The sequence below is a fragment of the Vicugna pacos genome, unplaced genomic scaffold (assembly GCF_048564905.1).
Source record: "Vicugna pacos unplaced genomic scaffold, VicPac4 scaffold_107, whole genome shotgun sequence".
NCBI lineage: Eukaryota > Metazoa > Chordata > Mammalia > Artiodactyla > Camelidae > Vicugna > Vicugna pacos.
The window spans coordinates 107,021-125,760 of NW_027328787.1; the positions used below are offsets into that span (position 1 = coordinate 107,021).

Genomic DNA, 18,740 nt, shown 5'->3' on the forward strand with positions numbered 1-18,740 from the left:
CCTCTCACGCAGCCGGGATCCCCTCAGTCCACGGCTGGCGTCCCCTTCCCCTCTCCCGCCCGCGAGTCCTCTCCTCCCGGGCTTCCTCACCTCGGCCGCCTGCCCGTCCCCACCAATGGGCGGGCTGTTTCCCGGGCGGGCGTGGTCTGCGGACCTGGACGGGAGCGGGCGGCTTATGCTGGTGCTGGGGCTGGCCTCCGAGCGGGGCTGCAGCCCGCACCCCCCCTTTCCCTCCCCCCTAGGGCTGCCCTCCTTTCCCTTTCACCCTCCCTCAGGACCAGCTCAGTGGCCTGTGTGCTGCTCCCCGGACTGAGAGCCTCTGGCTGTAGCGCCCAGCTTCACCTGGTGGAGTCGGGAAAAGGGAGCATCAGTGCTGAGCAAGCTTCTGTCTCCTCCCTCAGTGTTTCTGCCGCAGGTAAGTACCTTGAACACTTTCAGGTGTTATGATGGCGGTGCTTGTTGATGTCACGTGTTTTTATAGTGAGAGGGATTAACAGTGGTGAAAGCAGGGCTTGGTTCTGTTAAAAATGAGCTGAAGGCATGAAGCTGTGATATCCTCCTTCCTTCCCTCTCCAAGGGTGAAACGTGTGACAGTCAATTTTAAAAAGATAGTTACAGTCCCTAGCTAGCCCAGCCCAGCTAGTGTGTGTTAACAGGAACAGCATCACCAGAGGCCTTGGAGACCCAGGGATATTGCAGTCCTAAAGAACTCCTGGCACAGTTTGGTTTGTATTGGTTTTTTGTTTTTCTTAAATTGTGGGACAGACTAGTGGTATAAAAAGAAAAATATTTGTCAAGAAATATTTTTTCATATAACAGCGTTATTGTGATATAGTTCACACACCATGAAGTACATCCATTTAAATGGTAAAATTCAGCAGCTTTTAGCATATTCACAGTTGTGCAACCATTATTATTCCAGAACGTTTTTATCACTTCAGAAAGAGCAGTGGAAATTAATGACCTATCCACCCCTCCCCAGTGGTGGTTCTAAAGAAATTTCTTGGCTAATCTTGACCATAAATTCACTTGTTACATTCCAAGAAAAATCTGGTAGGAATTCTAATCAGAATTGCAATGAATCTGTCTATCAAAACAGGAAGAATTAACGTCTTTATGGCACAAACTTCTTCTACCCATGAATATATTTCGGACCCTATATTTTCCTTTGTCCAGAGCCTGGCCCATGGGAAGTCCTCACTACTTGTTGGGCTTGTGAATGATGAGATTCTATACATCGTTAGTTGCAGCTGTAGCCTTTCACAGAAGAGAAAAGAAACCTCAGTGAAGCAAGTGACTCTCTGATGGTCAGAAAGAGTGACAGCCATTGCTGGAGTGATCCAGTGGACTTGGTGTTTACAACCAGAATTCTCCACCACCTACAGCTAAGGGGATTAGAGTGTTCTTTTATTTTTTCTTAATGGCGTTGCTTTTATTTTTACTTATTTTTTAAATTATTTTTTATTTAAGTGTAGTCAATTTACAATGTTAGTTTCAGGTGTACAGCAGAGATTCAGTTATAAACATATGCATATGTATATACATATGTTTTAGATTGTTTTTAGTATAACTCATTACAAGAAATTGAATATAGTTCCCTGTGTTATATAGCAGGTCCTTGTCATTTATTTTATATTTACTAATTTGTATCTGTTAATCCCTCCTTTCCTGCCTGCTAAATACAGTTTGCTTTCTATGTCCATGAGTCCATTTATAGGAGCACCATTTTTCCTAGTAATATATGCTCTTTGGCTGCTTTCAGTTTCAGTAATTCCATCTTATCTGTGGGCGCTTTTCTTCTGGTTGCCTTTATGTGGTTTGCACACGTGGTAATAGAGATCTTTATTTGGGAGAACTCCAGGTCTCGTGTAGTCCCTGGTACAGAATGCCCACTGAATTGATGATTGAACTGGGAAAAAAGCACAGTAAATGCTGGAATTTCCACTATGGTTGAGAATTCCAGGTTTCAATAACCTGTTTAGACAACCTTACTATTGGCTGCACCCATACTGGGTAATTTGGTGGAAATTCATGGTATGGTGGTGTAGAGACGGGACCTTATATTCTTCTTCTCTTTCTATTTTCTAACACTCATTTTCCTGGGCCTTCCAGATCCTCCCCCAGAAGTGCCCAGGGCTGGCTTAGTGCTGCGCTGAGGCAATATTTGTTAATAACGCCCTTTCCTCTTCTCCTCTGAGCCTCCGTTTCTTTCTGTGCACAATGAGCACTTAGACTAGATAAATACTTTTCAGTTTCTTTTAAAGCCATGTTTCCTTTGAGAAACAGAAAATGCAAATATCTCCTCTCAACCCAACCCTTTAGATTTTGGTATGTCCTCCAAGGAGTGACATAGCTCTTTGTGAAAAATTGATGTGATTTTGATTGCAGGTGACACAGAAAAGACTCTTCAGAGATTTATTGCAGGGAGAGGGCAGGAAAGAGGCAGTATGTGACACTTTCTAGTTTGAGCAACGGAGCAGGGACTTGGATTTAAATACGGTGTCTGACGTGGCCTCTCTCTAATCTTGTAGAATGTGATAAACTTCTCTACCTCAGTTTCTTGATGTGTCAAGTTGGGGTGATAATATTTTAAGGCTTCTGTGAAACATTATACAAATAAGACATTTGTGTCTCGGTAGAAACAAGATCTGCTAGGGATTCAGGGATTTGTTTAAAAAAAATTCTTGTCCATAGCACTCTGTCTGTGTGTATTTAGACGTTCCTGGAGGGTGAGGGTGAGTCTAAAGTCCATTGTGGGACAGGTGGCCCATATTTCTCCGTGTCCCAGTTTACCCCCTACTCCCCAGTCCTCTTCCTCAGTCCAGGATGAAGTTCCCTAGTAGATTTACACAGAGGTCTTGTGGAAATGGCTTTTCATTTTATTGTTTCACCAAGAAGGGCTGCCATCATGATCTCTGTGGTCAGCTTTTGAAGGGCTGCCATCATGATATCTGGTAAGAATTCTATGCAATTTGGAGTTCCAATTTAATGAAAAGAAAAAAATTACAAATAGAAAATTAGAACAAGGGTGGTGACAGGGGCTCTTTTAAGTGGACACCATTAGCTTTGTTAGCTTCAGGTGCTGTGGCCTGTTGCCACGAGGACCCATCCTCTTGCTCTGAAGTTGGAGGGACTAGTGGGCTCAGTGGGAATGTTAACTGAGTGTATCTCATGGGCTGGGCATTGTCCTATTTGTACTGTGTGTTCCTTATTTGAGACAGTGAGCTCACCTAACCTCGATAACCTCTTTAAAATATTAGACTTTTAATTTTGAGATGTAATGTAGATTCCCATGTGGTAGTAAGAGATTATATGGAGAGGGCCTATGGACCCTTTGCCCAGTTTTCTTAATGGTTCCATCATGCAGTGTTGGGGTACAATTCATTACTGACTCACTAACAATTTGAGGTTTGTGTTATTGCCCTTATTTCTATTCACGATTAAACTGGGGCTTCGTGAAGCACGCAGGCCTGTCCAGGTCACCCACATTGATAATGCAGAGTCGGGTGAACGTGGTCTTGGGATTTCCAGGCAGTACCATTATGATGGTTTGTGGCAGGGAGCAGCATTCACTTTGCTTGTTTATTCATTCATTCAACAAACATTTATTGAGTAAACTCTGTGGGTCAGATGCTTTCATAGAGTTATCTGATTCTTCAGCAGTACTGAGAATCAAGTAATGTTTATATTTTTTAATCTGAGAAAATTAGCTCTGAGAGGTTATAACCCCCCCAAAGGAAGTATAACTCATAAAGGAGGGATAGAACATGTGTACAGTCACCTCCTTTTATGCAGGTGGTACCCTATGCATTTTACATTTTCAAACATCCGTAATCCAGATATATTCTTGTAAGGCAAGGCTTTTTTTTTAATTGAAGTATAGTCAAGTTTACAATGTTGTGTCAATTGCAAGGTGTTTTTTGACTTTTGAATTAAAAAATACTTTTTCAGGAGGGAAATTAGGTGTATTTATTTGTTTGATTTTTTAAAATGAGGTACTGGGGTTAGAACCAAGGACCTCGTACATGCTAAGCATGTGCTCCACCAATGAACAGTACCCTCTACCCCAAGGCAAGTTTTCTTATCCATTATTATGAAGCTTAGGAGTTCAAATAAATTGAATAGGAATCCAGATCTTTTGATCCTACTGTGGTCCTTCTCTTTATATTCTGCTGAAGGGGGTTGGGGAAGCATTTCCTTTGTTCATTTCTTTATTCAGCATTTTTGAGCAGTGACTTTGCATCAGGGCCTTGCTAGGTGCTTGGAAATAGAAAATAAGAAATGACCTTTCTCTGCAGAGGCAGGAAGCCTAGACCAAAAGCTGGGTAATGTGATCCGAGCTACAGTAGCCATATGCAGACTCTGAGGACAAACTGTACCCTTGGATTTGCTTTGGCTTCCCTTGTCTTCTGGCTGGTACACACCAGGTCACCGCAACCCAGATGGGCCCGTAGCACACAGCAGAGAATGTACCTCGATCTCCTCTCCCCTCTCGGCAGGGCCTGCAACATGAGCATCCCTGACTACGTGCAGTGTGCTGAGGACCACCAGACTCGTCCCGTTGTGGTCCAATCCATAGAGATCATCTCAGAGGAGAATTTCTTTTGCATCTATCAGCTACTCACCTCGGTTAGCCATATCAGCCCTTGTGGCTCCCAGTGGACACTCTGTATCCACTACAGGCACCGCTATGTGCCCGAGAATCGGTGGAGCGTCTTCCAGAAACACCCCAAGGTCGTGGGCCTTGTCACCATTACCGAATGTCTCTCTGCCAAGGCCTTCGAGAAGCTCCACATGCAGAGGAGCTGTATGGCACATCGCTTAATGACTCTCAGCTTTTTGTCTTTGTGCAGCATGGGGAGGTAGCCGAGCAGACGCGCACCGACGTTGCCTTCAATCTAAGAGTACTGCAGGGTGGTGGAGAAGAGGATCGAGGACTTCACTGAGTCACTCTTCATCTTGCTCAAGTCCAAGTGGCTGGATGGTGGCCCCAAGAATTCTGGGGACAAGATCCCCCTCCCCTACATCCCGTTTGAGAAGGAGGACTTCATGGGACTGGACACAGACAGCAGGTAAGTTTACCTGGAAGCCAGTCCACCTTGGCTGTGTGCTGGATTGCTTCCCTACATCCAGAAAGGGATCAGCAAGGAAGAAGTCAATCTTGTAGCCAAGGGGGGAGGGAGGTGCAGCCCGCCGGTTTCCAGACATTTCAAAGTGAATCCGCCTTTATTTCAGAGAGATCCTTTTAGGGTTAGTGTGGACACTTACTCCCGCTTTACAGCCAGGAACATGGTGGGACCCCTGGAGTTGCTGTCCAATAAAGTAGCCAAAGCCACTGATGCTAGGAGCACTGGGGAGGAGGCTGGACTCAGCTGAGATGTGCTGTAGGTCAAATGCACATCAGACGCTGAGGCTTGTCTAGTAAAAGTACATAAACTATCTCTTTACTTCCTATATTGATTACATGTCAAAATAATAGTATTTTACATACAGTAGATTAAGTAAGATCTGTTCTTAAAATCACATTCTAGTATTTGTTTTTTGTTTGTTGGTTTGTTTCTTTGTTTCAAATTTTAAACGTGGCAACTGGGAAACTTTCTTTACATGGCTCTCATTTCATTTCTGTTGGGCAGCCTGTCCTGGTACATGCTCATCCCTTTGCTTATAGATGAGATGCTGAGCCCCGAGAGGCAGAACGAGGCGCTGGTTGAGCTGCGGCTGGAGCCGCTGTCACCTGCCTCCCAGGCCCAGCACCTTTTCAGCTCAGGCCGTCTCTTCCTGCCCGACAGCCACCATGCCAAGTTAGGACATCAGAAACACCGCCAGGGACTTCCTAATGAACTCCTTATGCAGGGAAAGGCGTATCACGGTGTATGGGACAGAGCAGGGAAATGTTCATTCCCACTTTGTCCCTGTGATTAAGTCAATGGCCCCACTTTGCCTCGGAAGTACAGATGAGCTCTTCTGGGCTGCCTACCCCCCACCTTCTGCTCTGTTTCCCCGTATATCTATCATGTTTTCCCTCGGGCTGAAGAGGGTGAGATGCCTTTGCCGAGACGTGGTTCCCCTTTGCTGGGGTGAGTGAGGGAAGCTGTGTCCCCCCGGCCTACGGCCTCGGTCCTTGAGTCTGGAGAGGGCTCATGGTGGTCCCACAGGTGGCGGTCAGGAGGCCTGGCATGTGCTACCGGGCCCGCTTTGGAGGTGGTGCTCTGTGATTCTTGAACTTACCTAAGATCAGATCCTACTTTCTGGTTGTTGGTAAGTTGGAGGAGAAGATGCTAGGGAATTAATAAAAAGAATGTCTAGACCAGCCCTGTGAGTGAGAAGCACAGGGGACACTAGTCCCACCTGCGAGAGCCCACCTAGCAGGCTCTGGATGAATTTTCTGTTCCTCCCCAGAAATACCTCTATGGCTTAAGGAAGAGGAGAGGCATGTCGTGGCCATGACCTGTACTTGTCCTCACAGGGCCCTGTGATCTACATGCCCGCACTCCCCATCTGCTTCTTGGAGATGAGCTGGCATGTTTAGGAGCCTGGGCACTGCTGAGGGCATAGCTCCCAGCACCGTGCTACACAGAGTCTCGCTCCGTTCACCTCATCTGTCAACTCCTGCTGAGGCCCCAGACATTAGTCAAGTAGGTGCATCAGCGAAACCTAAGCAGGGACCACCTTCTCCCCCTGGACAGACTGGTGAGTGAGCAGTGGAAGCCTGGAGCCCTGCCCCAGCCCCCACGCCAGTGCCACTTCTTTTGTCATAGGAGGCACTGGTGACATTTTTGCTCAACAAATGCTTGTCTCTGAGTCTGCAGACCCACCAGAGAATGCCAGCTTGTTTTTGCCTTTTGAAGTCTGCCCTTGGGACTTGGCGGAGTAGCCGGATGTGTACTTAGCCCACAGTGGTTCAGCGCATTAAACCTGCCTCCTTGTGGGTCTGTCTATTGTGGTACCATAAGGGCTCAGCCAGCATCTGAACGTCATTGAGATAACGCGGCCAGTGAGCTCGGGTCAAGCACATTCTCCTCCAGTCACTTTTACTCCATTGTTTCTTTTACTATTCCACAGTCATTAATTTTTTAAACAATGCTTTGGTGCAGGAGCAGAGCCTCATTCTCTCCTGCTACTCTTGGTGGAAGTGAGTAAAACGGTCCAGACTGAAATGCGACAATAATTTGTAGCTCAAAAGCTGCCTAGTCGCTTGTAGGTCGAATTTTGGTTAGGGGAGCTGAACACGTTGTGTTCCCCCGGCAGCGCCGCTCCCCTCAGGCCCCTGCTTTCCCTTGAGCAGGAGGTGAGGTTGGGCCTCACCATCCCCGCGTCCCTGGCCTCACACACTCACATAAATTCTTGTACATGCAGTCAAAATTATTTTTGTTCTTGTGTGATTCTAATTTTCTCTTGTTCCTCTTTTCCTTTTTCTTTACTCCTTTTTCACTTGTACTGCCCAGTGAGCATGTTGTTGCTTCTGAAAATGTGGGCTGTGCACACCCTGCATTTGAAATAGCCAGATTGCCCTCCGTACAGTCTCCATCGCTTTAAAAAGCAACAACTTAACAGCTGTTTTGATCCATCTATTATCTTAGTCATTTTTTATTTTCTAATTATTTGGAATATTTGCTTTGTTAGCTCATCACCCACTGGTGTTTGATACCTGTTGAAATCCTTGCTTTTGAGGAACATGTTTGGTCCTCCTTTTATTTGGTGACAAATGCGCCCTTATTAAATTTGTTTCATTGTTTTGAAGAAGTAAGATGTGAATTGATTTAGTCGGCTGCTCAGGGATTCTTTTCATGGAGTATTTAAACTTGTAAGGTCAAACTCTGCAGCATTTTGCTCGATTCCTGCTTTTACACAAACGTGCTCAGCACGCGGTTCCTGGCTGTCGCTGTGTGACGTGCGTGACGTCGCTTCCTGGCCGGCGGTCACTGGTGAGGATGTGGCCGCCATGGAGGTGACAGCTGCAGGGGACGCTGTTGGAGGAAGCGGTCACCGTTTGGTTCTTTAATTTTTTTTTTTTGCATTCAACTTCCCCGTGCCATTTACTTTACTTTGCCTTCATAAAGGGGCAGAATTGGGTCTAAAATCCATGCCACTATTTTTTCCCTTTACGAGGCTGGTTTTTCTGTGTATCAGGACAACATGGCCTTCTCCTAAGTAGCTGGCTTACCTGGATCTGTTGGGCAAAGGGACTGCTAAAAGGGCAGTAGCTTCCTCTCTGATCCAGCCAGTGGGCATTCAGAGCTGGGTCTGTGGGTTGCCTCAGCAGCCATGCAGACCTTCCTGCCTCGGCCTTTACTTTTAACCCATGTTGGCAGTAAAGAGCTGAATCCGTTTCTGTTGCAGCTGACGCCCACCACGTGGGCCCCCTAACGTGTCGTTAGTTTGTGGTAGTCAGTACCCAACACCCAAGTCAACAATGAAGGAAGATGATTTGTCCAACCCAGGACCTTGGATTCTCAACCCTACCCTGGTTCATCTCACCTGGTGGAATTGTTTGGCCACCACCATCATGCTGACCATGAGGCCTTGTTTCTCCTTTCATGCTCTGGTCCAAATGTGGACACTTCATTTTTCACTGAATTTGTCTCGCTTGAGACAGGCCAGAATATCTGAATGAGTCCATCACATTCTGGGTGGGGAACAGAACAGAAGTAAGTGTCGCAAGTAGATGGAGTCTAGGCTGTCCGGGTTGGCAAATGCAGGCTGGGATCTGTGATGGCTGGGCTGTACACTGGACACAGGCCTTTCCCATGGCTCCTGAGAGCCCATGAGTTGAAGTGATAACAGCCTTGCGTGGGTTCCCCCATCCTCATCTGCTCATTGGCAAGTGTGTCTGCTAATTAGGAGCTCCCCCAGACCTCGGGCCCTTCAAAGCTCAGACCATGGGAGAACCTTGAGTCCCTTCTCCTGGGCCTCCTGTGTGAGAATCCACTGCCTTCTGAGGTGAACAGCGGCAGGAGATGCCTCCCCATCCAGGGAGCACCCTACGGAGGACTGTTAGTGCACCATGCTGTGAGCTTGTGTGTTTCCGGCCATGGTCCCTACAGAACTACATTTGAGATGGGCTTATTGATGGAGATAACAGGACTGATTCCAGGGCAGGGCCTGGGGGAGGGAACAGTGGAAATTGAATGTGACCTCAGACACCTCGGTGGGTGCTGGGGCTGTTACTAAAATGGGGAGTCTGGGAAATACCTGACAGGAATGGAATTCCAGAGTAAATGGTGGACATGAGGCATTTTTAAGATGCCATTTGTCATCCAAATTAGGACTTCAAAGAGGCACTCGGGTCGATGAGCCTGGGGCTCAGGTGAAGGAGCCGGACTAGAGATACACGTTGGGAGTCGTCATTCTTAGCTGGTGTTCACAGCCTTGCATGTGAATTAGATCATCTCGAGAGCTGCAGACTGAGACTGAGGGGGGCAGGGCTGTGTCTTGGTTGGAGGAAAGCCCAGACCATACAGCTCTGGTGTGTCAGTCAGTGGCGTTTGCAATTTTCAAAGCAATGCCAGTTATCCTTAAGGGGCCAGGGGCTGGGCAGGGCCAGCCAGGCAGAAATCTGAAGGGAGGGTCGTGGCCACGTGTGCGTCTTGGGAAGGTGCAGAGGCTGCAGGGTACGGGAGGGTAGACTCCTCAGAAGCTAGAGTTGCAGTGAGGAGTGGGGAGAAGTTAGTCACAATCACCTGTGAGGGAGGGAGGGAGGCCTAGGGAGCCCCACCTTACCGGACTCGCTTTCCCATGAACAGAAGGCAGTCAGACAGAGGATCTGAGGTGAGAAGGGATGGGCACTGGGAGGGGAGCCAACCTGGAGAATGGTGCTTGCAAAATTCTGGAATAGTCTCCCTGAAAAATAGAGTTAAAAATACCCAGACTCTTAAGAACATTGTTAGTGACTTGGGAGGAGGCAGTTGTTTTTCTGGCCTCCTAAGGGTAAGGCATGTATCCAGGGATACACAGAAGATACGGGCAGTCTGTTCCGGGGGCTTGATCGTTACCGGGGGAACAGTGCAAGTTTAAAGGGGGAGAAGGGCAGCGGAGGGAAACTAGCCAGGCCCCGTGTCAGGTACCAGTCGGCCGCCCTACTTGCGTGTTTCATTCACATCCATGCCTCCCAGGTGGGCGGTGGCAGCCCCCTTTTGGGGATTGGGAAGCCTTCTCAGAGGGGTTAAAGAATTGGTCCATTTAGCGACTAGTAAATGCTGTAGCAGGATTCAAGCAGGGCCTTGTCAGAATTCAAGGGCATGTTCTCTCTACTGTTTCCAGTACTTCCCTGTTATACCTGGAATGGTGAAGTGGGTCAGTTTTGGAGCCTTTCAGAAAAAGTATGATTTAAGCGCCTCTGGACTGTTTCACAAAGCTCAGCATTCTTTGATGGTTCTGAAGCACACAGTGATTTTCGTCCCAGAGAGGTAACGTCTAACTCCTTTGATGATGACGTGGTTGCAAATGGTGTACAGGTGCAAAACCAGACTTTGCAGCTTCTGAAGGGAAACTCTCCAGTTCTCCCTTGGTCGGCTTTCTTCCACGGGATGTAACTGTGCTGCAGCGTAGGCCTGAGCTTTCCATATGGAGTGAGAGTTTAATATCCGATGTTAGCATAAAACGGTCAGATGAAGAAAATCGAAGTTGACAATTTATTTTTGGGTTTCATTAGTCAAGATATACTATCAGTTAATGGCCCATATAGCAAATGAAATTGAGTACAGGACATTGCATTTCTTACTTTCTATTTAGAGTTCTCTTACAGAATAATGTTGCCTGCTTTGGAACATCAGCTCCACCACTCACGGCACCTATCAGTGTGTTGGTGTGATTGCATTTACAGAGTGAATGTAATCTAGGCTTCCTCAGCCTCAAACACTTCAGTGCAGAATCACGGGCTGTAGCCGTCTGTTAGTCACACAAATACTTCTAAAATTATATGATTCCAGAAAAGAAAGAAGAGAGAGAGATTGCCTTTATCAAATTTCCTTTCAGTTCTAAATGAAAACTGTTGTTGAGCAGCTCTGGTTTCCTTTGGATAAGAATATATACATTTCTTTGCATGTAACCTGGGTTTTGGGCTAGAACACCAAGTTCTTGCTGTCCACAAGCCACAAAAATAGTAGCCAAATGGCACACGTGTGAAATAGTTTATACTTTTTTCTGAGAAAGTATCCTTGAATTTGGGACTTGGGCTGTGATTTCTGCTTTTTGATTCCCCCACCTGTCTTGTAATCTCTCACTCCTTCCCACGTGGTTCCCAAGTGTTCGTGGTCTCAAAGGAGCGGGCAAACACCCAGTTGGTCACCATGTATTGCTGCTATAGATAGAGCCCAGACAAGACCTAAAGGACATTATCAGAGAGGACTTCCTGGAAGAAATGGGCTGTACATTCAGTTGTGAGGACAGAGTAAGAGTCAGCCAAGAGAAGGAGTCAAGAATGTGGCTCAGGTCGCAGGTGCAGCCCGGGCAGAGGCCTGGAGGCTTTTGGCGTGGGGACCCGGGGAGAGTGCCCTGTGCGGTCCAGGGTGGAGGGAGCCCCTGCTGGGGAGGACACTGGAGAGAGTCCGGGGTGAAGGGCTTTGGAAGAAGTTGAGTTTTACTAGAACTGACACAGTAGGCAGTGAAGGGTGTCAACAGAAGTGACCCTCAGGGAAGGTACTTCTGGTTTTGCTTCTGATATACTACAGACAAAAGGGTCGGGACGGGTGAGAGCAGGTATGTCTGTCCCTTTGAGATCCAACCCGTCATTCATTTATTCATAACACGTGCACTTCAGTGAGTCTAGGGGAGAGAGAGTGTAGCCACATAAATAAGCAAAATGTATTTGCTTCTTGAGAGCTTAGCGTTGTCAGTTAGCCTAGAATGTTCTAGGAAGAGAGGAACAAATTGTGGAGGTTGGAGGGAGGGAAGGCTTCCTTGGGAAACAGTCAAAATGAACCTGGAGGCAAGTGGGAAGTAGGAGCAGGTCAAGGGGCTCCTGAGGTCACTGGGGACCTATGTACTGAGATGAGGTTGGGCGAGCAGGGTCTGGGGTGGGGCTAGAACTCTACCAGGGAGCCTCTGAACTGTTTGAAGTGGGGTTGATGTAATCAAATTTGTGCTTTGGGAAGGCTGTCGTGGCTTTGTGTGTGTGTGTAGCGGGGAAGAGATGGAGGGTGCCACCAACTGGGGGATCATTTGAAGACCATTCACAGGCTGGGATATGGGCTTCGGGGCTACTTGGGGACGGCAGGGGCAGTGTGGATGCCGGCTTTTCTTATGGGGGACTTGTTAGCGGGGCTGCCCTAGAGGCACCTTGTGGCTGGAAGAAAACTGATGGAGGCTGCCAGGTGGACATTCCTCTTCTCTCTTTCCATGCCTAGTGTGATTATCTTAGCTCAGCCAACATTTGGAACAAAAGAGCTAATCTCCAGGGTTGCCCAGGCCTTTGTAGAGCTCCTTCGAGTGAGATCTGATAGGATTTAGGTTTGTGTTCAGATCTGGATGTTCACTTAGCTAGAAACGTCCTGTCATTTCGATTTCCATAGGGGTTTTTATTCCTGATAAAGATTGCTTTCTTGGTGAGAGGAAAATTATTACAGCTGTTGTCTTTTTCAAAAAAAATCATATGTTTTAAGAGCTTTAGTATTCAAAAGAATAGGAATATATAAAATATTTAAGGAAGTCTTTGGTGTGGTTTCTTTGCTTTCTGAGCTAATGTGGACTTAGAGCCTTTGTATTACTTAATAGCACATCCTTGTCAGTATTTAAAGAGCTGTTAGTGAGCACCCCAGGCCCCACCTCTCAAAGAATCGTTAAAGTTTGCTCTGAAATAGTGAGGTCATAAACGTCTTGTTTTCAGAAATCAAAAGGTTTTAAATACGCACCATAGCTCCATTTATAAAATAATAATAAGTTCAAAATTAAGAAAATGGAGGATAATTGATTTTTTTAAAGCCTAAACATAAACTTTCTTGTGCTAATTTTGCAACTGGAAATTTTGAAAAGAAAAATCCTACTGCAATATCATCTACGTGGTATATATATATGAGTTTCACGTTTGAAAAGTAACTGCGCAGTGGTTTTCAAAGTCAGGAGCATTCCAGCTCAAATACTGGCAGTGGTGGCTGCTGGTTTTCAATGGAAGAGCCTAAATTTGCCTTCTTAGCTTTTTTTTTTTTTTGTACTGAGAAGGTTGAGTAGTGCTTTGCCAGCATGATTTTCGGGCAATTTGAGGGCAGCTGTCGTGTTCCAGCAGTGAGATATTTCCATGCATTTTATTTTCTGGACATCACCAGGGCACATGTGGGGTTTGTGCCTGCAGGCTGGAATGCTGCAGGACTCCCTAATCCATCACCATTATGTCCTGGTGCTGCTCCGGTCAGTGAATGATTTTCTGTGACTTGGAGGTAATGTGGTCTGATGGTGATGATCAGACGTGCAGTTAAATGCTATTAATTGAAATAAGAGTAACCTAGAAACATTGCTCTAACAATACAGGATGAGGGAGGAGGATTGGCTGAGCTGCTTGCAGTGGGATGTCTTCTCAGGTGACTCCCTCACCGTGATTCCTGCCAATATCCGCCCCAGCCCTGCACGGTAGTCCTGCCGAAGCAAGCAAGCACTTTGCTCAGAAACGCACTGAATTTCCTTGCACCTCTGTTTGTTGGCTTTTTTTTGAAAACACATTTTGCCCTTTGCTTAAATGCCATCCATGCTAGTCACCCCTTACACTCATTCTTCTGGACCTCGTCCATACATAGCTGCTGAATGGATGAACAGAATGTAGTATCTCCATGTAGTGGAACATTATTCACACGTAAGAGTGAATAAAAAAGAAAAAAAAAAGAGGAAAATGAAAAATGCCACCTGTTTTGGGAAGTCCACCCTGACTGTTCAACCCACACTTTTCCCTTTGAAACACAATCACTTATGCTGCACTCTACTCTTTTTGATAGTACTTACCACCTTCTAATAATCTTTAACGTTTCCAAAAAAAATAAAAAATAAAGAGATGCTGATGCCACTTCAAAATATACAAGCCTTGCTAACAGCATGTTAATTGAATGGAAGCAGACACAAACGGCCAGATATTGTTGATTTCAGTGATCTGAAAAGCCCAGAAAAGGCACATGCAGAGGCAGAGAGCAGGTGATGGTTGGAAGGGGCTGGGTGGAGGGGGATTACGGAGTGAATGCTAGTGATAGGGGGATTCTTTTGGGCTGATGAAGTGTTCTGGAAATAGAAGGTGTTGAGGGCTGCACAACTGTGATTGTGCAGAAGACTGCTGAGCGCTGTGTCTGGGAGTGCCTGTTGTTGGGGCATCTTTATTTTGTTCACATCCTGCAATGTGAAGGGCCATCTTCTGCTGTGGTCATTCTACTCCTGTGAGTGGTGAGGGTCAGGACTTTGTAGAGTCCTGTTTCTTTTCTCCCTCTGGCTGAGTGTAGGCAAAAATATTTAAGCCTGAGAAAGTGCTCCATCTACAGAAATGTCTTTCAGTTTTGCCTGGTGTAAAAATCTTGAGAGCTTTTAACCATTGAGGCTAGTCTGTGGGGGTAAATAGCCTATGAAGCCTGGGTGAGCCCGGGAAGAGCCGCGCTTCCCTCCCAGACACGGGTGGGGATTTCACCCCCTTTCAGGCAGTGAAGGGCCCAGACCCGTGGGCAGACTTGACAATCGTGAATATTTACGTGTATCCGCTGCTTCATCTTGGATATTAATTTCAAGCTGAGTCAGTTTGTGACGGCAGCCTCATCCTACATCAGGAATTTATAGTATCTGCTCTTTGAGGTGAAGACCTGACAGACTTGATTATTTAACAGTCTGCTTTGAATTGATATCTCAGATTCCTTTGTCAAAAGCAAAACAGCAGAAATACAGACGTCCTTTAATTCCAATGTGGCCTGGAACGGGTTTAGTGTCTGTGCCTCAGTGGCCTTATCTGCGGGTGGGGAAGATGATAACAGTGCTTCCCTCAGAGGAGCTGGTGAGGGGAGAGTGAGAAGCACAAATGGAGGACTTACACGAGATGCTCATAAATGACCGAATTTAGTGCTCTCCGCCTGGTGAGGCCTTAGGGGTAGAGATGTCAGAACAGAGCAGTCCTAGCCGGAGCTCGATACGTGATGGTAGCTGTTATGATCAGTATCACCACTGTGGGTTATCAGGTAGTTTTAAGACTTGGTAATATGATTTCATGAATAATGTTAAAAGACTAGACATCTCAGATCCAGTTTACATAGTCCTCAAGATTTCTTCTGAGAATTGGATGGTTTCTTCCCTATCTTAAATCTGAGATGAGTCTCTAAAAATTTCCGTATTCCTTCATCCTTTTGCTTTAATTCTCTATTTCTTAAAAAACAAAGTTTTTAGATGGAGTTACTGGGGACTGAATTGAGGGCCTCATGCATGCTAAGCACATACTCTCCCAAATGAGGTATAATCTCTTCCCTGATTTTTTTTTTAAATTTACATCTTAATTTTCAGAGGTTAGAGGCCTCTAATTATTTTTCTGGAGACTTGTCCATGAACCTGTAAATCTACAATTAATGGACAAAATTTGGTTTATTAAAAAAAAATCTATAGAATATTCTACAGTCCACCCAAAAGGAAATACTCATGGACTTAAAATGTTTCTCCTTTAAGGTGATTTCTCCTGTTTGGTCGAGCTTAATTTGTTAACAGCCATCCTCATCATCATAATGACCAAACTCGCTGTGAGTGGACGCCTAACTGAGGCTAAAATGCTTTGCTCATATTTTACTTCATAGCAAGTGTTTGATTGTAGGTATCAGTGTCTCCTTTTTTGTAGCTGAGGGATTGAGAGATGGGTCAGCTTGCCCCAAATGACACGCAGCTGGCGGTGGCTAGCTCGATGCTGGAATCCAGGCTGCACAGGATGAATTCTCAATTGCTCCTCTAATCAGCTTCCCGTTGAGTGTTTTCCCGAACTCCTGTGAGCCCATAAATGACCGATTTTAGCTATCTCAGCCTGATGAGGTCTTCAAAGGAGAGACACCAGTGAGAATGAGAGGCAGAGTGGCATAAATTAAAATTGTACATTTTCACAAATGTTTTATTCTCAGGTAATGACTGTAAAGGAAATAGTTTTTTAATTTAGTGCTTTGTGAGAACTAAAAACAAAACATTTAAAATAACTATTGTGCAAGAGAGAAGTGGTCTTTGAAAGTCCAACTGTTGCTAATGATGTTACTTGTTTTTTCTAGTGGTGCTTATTTACTGAAAAATTTCCAAACACTGAATTTGTTTTATGTAGTCTTAGAATGAAAGAAAACTTTGTCAGTGAGTATTGTAAGTAAAATCCTTACTCTTTTCTTTCCTGATGATGAATATCTTAGTTGTTTACATGGCTTAAGTATATTTCGTCATTTGTGAAATTTGAGTAATATGGTTTACCTTGTCTGACTGTGAGAGCTGGACGCCTTGTATACAAAGCACCGTAGAGGTGCTTAATAAAAATGTACTTTCACAGTGACTGATAGTTTAGAAGTATCAACTCTGAATACTAAAAAGGGTAGCTTATTTCTGATGCATATTCAATATGTGTATATATGATATACATTAATATGGCTTAAAGTAACTAGGATTGTTTTTTTTAAGTGCAGTATGAAGCTTTAATGAAATCTGTGTCATTCTAGTGAGACAGGGACTACTTAAATTGCCTTAAGCAGACGACCTTGAAGATTATTTACACAGAATGTAAGCTCAGAATTCATGTTGCCGTGTAACCATCCATCAGACATTTAATTTCTCGGGATTCTGACCAGAACCATTAAGTTTAGAAAAATCCACATTGATTATTATCAGGGAATAAGCTTCTCTCTTTTGTGACTAAAGAAAATTTTGATTTTTTTCTGCACTCTTTTCAGGTTTTAAAATTTCAAAATTTTGATTTGACATGTCACTTTTTTAATAGAGAGAATAAAGCTCATGCTGTTTTAATATGTAAATAAATGTTTTTGTATTTCAATACCCTTCTATGATTTCCTGGCTCTTTGAGAAGTATTTTGCAAGATACTTAGATTACCTACTGTTGGAAAAATACAGACGTGACTTTTATGAATATAGGCCTAGTACAGTTCTGTTGGTTTTTACTACAGTGCAAGACATGAGACCTAGGAGAGCTTTGCTGCTGATTGCCAGGAGGACAGATCTCAGGTCTCAGTCTCCCCTCGTGTAAAATGAAGTGGCTGGACTGGATTCTTTCCTCTTCTAAGATGAGCTTCCATGAGCCTATGTCTTTTGTTTATATTTAGGAGTATTAGCAATATCAGATTAAATACTGAATACCCCTCCATCCCCCCGAAGCAAAGTGCAGTATATGCTACATAAGCTTCTAGTTATCTGATTCTCGTTTCTCATCTTACAGTCAATTTTTGTGTTGCATGTTTCCCGGCAACCTGGAAGGTCTTTTTAGCCATAGGTGGCGCTGTTGCAACTTTTTACAGTCTTAATTTTTCTGTTTGTAAAATAAGGCTTAAACAATGTGATTTTATTTTGATTCCTTTGCTTAATGCTTCAGAATAGCACAACGTCCATTATGTCTTTCTACCTGGAAAATTTTTTCTGCTTATATCATAGTTTTATTCTTTTATCTCGCTGTGAACATTTCAGACTTGCTGTGCAAACAATGGCAAAATCGGGCTTTTCTTCTAGTGTTAGAAACCAGTGAGCCGGGATATTATAAAACAGCTAGAAGCTGCCTCTGGAGCACCATAAAGCTGAAAGGTGTGTTGAGTTCCCTGAGTATTGACCCCGCCGCTGTTTGTTAATTGGTGGGAGTTGATTTGGTACATATATGATGGGGTGTAGTTTCTTGACTTGGGTTTGCCTGCACGTGCTGACACTGAACCATGTGATCCTGAGTCAGCTCGTTCTGAGTTTTCCCCTCGTCTGTGAGAAGGGGACACTCATATCTGCTTTGTAGAATTGTGAGAATTAGTAATTATGTAACATGTTTACCACAGTGGGTATGTCAAGAGAGCTCATAAACTTTAGCTGCTGTTTTGTGTGCAGCCATCATTTTATAGTCTTTGGTAATTACAAAGAAACAAGAAAATAAGAAAAGCTGATTTTATGATGAAAGATATTTGAGGACGTTCCATAATTCCTACACCCATAATTTAGCATCAGCAGAGTCAGAACTGTTACACGGTCGCCCTGGACCAACGTTAAGCCACAGAAATTTTTGTTACTTCATATATGTTGGGGCCTAAGGGGAACCAATACTTATACACATGTTGTCTCCAGCAGCCAACTGAGAGATGACACAAAAGAGTAGGCAGGCGATAAATGTCTTCTTTGTTACTGATGAAGCCACGTTCTCCATGAACTTCAGGGCTGTGGATAAATGAGTGTCATGATACTGTGTCCCAGAAGTAGAGACTCACCCTGTCCCAGGTATCTCTGGGCCACAGCAAGCCTTCCCTTGAGAGAATGAGCCCCATCATGCACAGGGCTGTTCTGCAATGGAGCTGAGCATCCAGGGTGCTTCCCTAGGGTAGTCAACACTGGAGGGAAAGGAAGGGTTTCACATGCCCTGCTTGTCTCCCCGGAATCACAACTCAATCTGTTAATGTGAGGAGGGCTAGCTGTGGGCCAGGGGTCAGGGCTGTGAAGGGAGTAGCACTCTGCATGGCCCAGAGGAGTGGGGAGGAGGTATCCCTTCCATCAGTTTAAACAGGTGGTGGGATGGAACAGAAGGGTTCATCCCATGAGTTTATAAAAGGAGAAATAAGAATTTCCTTTGGGTATTA

General features: G+C 45.0%; 1 protein-coding gene across 1 annotated transcript in view; it reads left to right on the plus strand.

Annotated features, from left to right (window-relative positions):
- Positions 1-18,740, plus strand: part of LOC140694882 (trafficking protein particle complex subunit 9-like) — a 230,532-nt gene that overhangs the window by 61,188 nt on the left and 150,604 nt on the right. The window contains exons 2-3 of the mRNA XM_072957903.1: positions 276-415; positions 4,854-5,072. The gene's annotated coding sequence lies outside the window, so the exon portion shown is untranslated. The remainder of the gene's footprint in view (positions 1-275; positions 416-4,853; positions 5,073-18,740) is intronic.